Raw genomic sequence first — 3,937 nt, 5'->3', positions numbered from 1 at the left:
TGCTCAGGCTAGATAACTACAGAAAGTGATCAAGTTCAAACTTGGAATTTAAACACAGTTCAAAAAACTTTGAAAATTTCTAATACAATCACTGACTCTTCAATTTGCTCTTCTTTCTTTTCTACTTCTTCTTCTTCTTCTCCTTTGAATCAGAAGAAAACATATGCTTAAGCAGCTGAATCTGCTGTCTCTAAACCTGCTGTCTCTAAACCTGCTGTCTCAAAACCTGCTCAAAATTCTGAGAAAACTGAGAAGAATACTGCTCATGCCTCTATTCATAGAAAAGTGGAAAAGAAAATGCAAAAAGAGAAAAACTTTCAAATCTCCAGAAATAGAAGACTTATTCTCAAAGTCTCAAACCAGGACATTCTGCAAAGAAACAAGCTAAACTCAAATCTCATTTTCAGAATCAGAAATGAAATTAATCAGCAGTTCTTTTCTCAGTTGATGACTGATATTGAAGTTCAAAAACCAGTTATAGCTTCAATTGAACTATCATTCTTTGAAAACTCCATCATTCTGTGATTCAAAGGTTGCTTAAGCCAGCGTACGATTACAGGCGTACGCCGGCTTCTTATATTGTAATCTTGTACGCTAAATTAATTAGCGTACACTATGGCCCCTTTACACTTCATACGCGTACGCTAGTAGTTCGGAAGCGGCCGCGGTATTATCCGACAGTCGTACATTCTTCCAAACCACATCCTCTCCCACCAGATTCAGTCACACCCATGTGATCATGTTGTACACCCTAGCTTCATGCAGATTAGCTCATCACTAGTGTTTCACAATTGTGTGATCTATCTCTGATTCAGCTAGCATTCTGTGTACACTCTCTCAAAGAAACTTTCACTATATTACATCACTTATTCACTAACTTTTCTCATTCTTCAATCATCTTCTTCATCATCATCATCATTAAACATCACTATCTCATTCAAGATTTCTACTTCTTCTTCTGTCTAACTCTTTTCATCTGTTCATCTATTACATTATATGTGTTTCTAACAATGATCCCCTGTTTCCATAACAAGTGTCATTGTAGTGCTCATACCAGGCAGTTTGTTAGCAGTAAGTATAACATATTATGAAACATGATCAGGACTTATTTATCTTCTAACAATCACCAGAATGATGTATTATCATGAATGATGACACATCTTCTTATATACTCTTAACTGTTTCTCTTCTCAGCAGATTTCTGATTGTATTTTCTGGCACAATTTTGCATGAACACAGATACTGATATGTTTGTTTTTATTTATATAGAATCATCACATGTTGACAGATCTGTGTCTGCTGATGATAGTGAACTCAATATTGAATTATTGATTGAGAACTTGAAGAATGTGATAATGAAGAAATTGTCTGTGTCATGTATAACTGAGTCTTCTGTGTTCTCTTCTCTTTTCTCTGTTTCTTTCTCTGCTGCTTTCTCTCAATCTTCTACACCTGTCTCTGTGTCTAATTCTCCCGCTCCTGCTACCCCTGTTCCTGTGATCCTCACTTCTGTCACTTCTGGTTTTACTGTCTCTGCTTTTGTTATCAGCTCTTCTCAATTCAAGAAGATGTTATATAGACTTAATGAATCATGTCTCTCAGTGTGTACACTTCTGCCCTTCTTACTGACTCTCAGAATAATTTATTATATGAAGACTGTGTACAACACAACTATCTGAAGCTCAGTCACAGACACTGATTATTACATTTATTTTAAATATTTATGATGAGACAATTATTCATTTATATCAGAGAATTACTTCTCTTCTTAACAGTATTAAAATTGTGAGTCTTTTTCTTTTCATCTTTTCAATCTGACACTGATTTTTCTGTTCTTAGGGAAAATTATTATAGGTTTTACTGTGCACAAAGTCATGATATTCACAGATATTAAGAAGCTTTTTATAATTATAAAGTTCAACATTGCAGAGATATCTGCTCTGATGAATTTCTTTAAGATGATTGATCTGTATCAGCCTATTCTCTAGCATCTATTATTCAACTTTGTAATGCAGATGAAAGATATCTGTGTTTTTGAAAACAGAAATGCAGATATTGTACTCTTTTACACTCACAGATGTGAGGCTCATACATCTTGTCTGAGATGTTGTCATGAGAATGAGCTGTTCACACACTGCATTCTGCTTTCTGTATTTCTCTGTGTCTCTCTCTCTCTTTCTGAGAAGCCTTGTGCATGTTGTAATTATATGTACAATTCTAAGGCTAGTGAATATTCATTCAGTAACTGTTCTCATCTCTGATTTTATGATTTTTATATACTAATAATGATTCTTAGTTGCTCCGGCATCAGAGACCATTCTGATTGAAGATGATAACACTGCTAAGACTACTCTCTCTCACTTTCAAGCTTCTTTCATTGCTTTCTCTCCCTTCTCTGTAAAAAAGATTGTGCATACATCAGATTATAAGCATTCAGCCTCAGATGACTTTCACTGTTCATTCAGTTCTACATCTTCTTCTTCTTCTGTTTCTTTCATTTTCATTCTCTCTGCCCTGGCTTCTGGTTCTGTGGGTTCCATGCTCTCCTTCAATTTCTCTATATATACGCGTGTGCATTTCTATATTGACATTTCAGTCAATCTTGCAATCAATGACATTAATGTCATACACAGAGCAGTAGAGAAATCAGAGACATGCACAGTGTTGTTGTGAGAGTGACTTATAACTCTCAAATCTCTTACAGATCTTGAGTTTTGAGATTTTCTTTATTTTTGATGTTTTTCAGATGATGTGATGTTGAAAATAGATTAAATGTGTGATGTATGAAAATGAATGAAGTGTGTATAATAATATTTATCTTTTACAGCTGATTCTTACAGTTGATAATTAATTCATCATCTCTTTTCTTACACTTTTTCTCTATCTGCTAGTCACTACTCTTATATAACCTCTATATAATACAGCATTCAGTGACTAGATTCAGCAGCTTCTAACTTTTTATGATTCTGTCTCATGCATTATACTGTCTCTCTTCACTCACTTAGATCACTACAGTAAATGACTTATTGAAACTAATCTCATCTGATCTCTGAGTATTCTCAGAGATCAAGATAACTTGATCTCACATGTCTGTGAATGTTTCAGATAGTTTGTTCTCTGTGATCTTCACAATTGAACTGATGTAAATAGTTGAATTCAACTCTGAATTTCTTTTTCTTCTGCAATCTGACTCATATGCAAGTCTGCTGCTTTGAGACTGCTCTTTATCATATTACATCTGCTATCTGCAGCATGTTATTGTATAACTGACTACAGTCTCATCACTTATTGAAGTGTGATGTTCATCTGATTTCTTCATTTCTTTTCATTCTTTTCTTATAATCATGGAAAGGTCAGAATAAGTGAGATTATCTGATTTGTAAGTATCTATGATTTCTCTTACTTCATGAGACTTTTCAATTGTAAGTCTCTTCTTTTTCAATACTGATGATAGTGCTGTGAATAATTATAATTCACTCAGGTCTTGTATCTTTGCTTTTATAAGTTGTGAATCATTGATTAAGTTGTATAAGACTCATTCCTCTGATTCTTTCAATGTGTACATTCTCAGAGAATGTGATTTAAGTATCTTATATAGCTTAAATCATCTAGATTGAAACTTCTCAGAACTCTCATTGTATATGAGAACTCATATTTCCATCTTGAGACTTGATTTCTTAACAAGTGAGTCTTGTATTCTTTTCAATTGAATTGCTCAGTTCAGGAGTAACTCATTAGCTTTTGTGTGTGTGTGGCTGATCTCTTTCAATCTTGGTTCTGTGTCTGTGACTGCTGTATCTGCAACTGCTGTTCCCTTTCTCACCTTTTTCAAAGCATTCTCCGGGATGTGCGGATGCAATTCATACAACAGGTAGAATGATGAACACTTGAAGACTGCATGCTGTCAAATCCGCGTGGCCAATAGCACCTGCCTGAG

Source organism: Blastomyces dermatitidis (genome assembly GCF_000003525.1).
Source record: "Blastomyces dermatitidis ER-3 genomic scaffold supercont1.1, whole genome shotgun sequence".
Taxonomy (NCBI): Eukaryota; Fungi; Ascomycota; class Eurotiomycetes; order Onygenales; family Ajellomycetaceae; genus Blastomyces; species Blastomyces dermatitidis.
Note: the sequence above shows the minus strand (reverse complement) of the source record.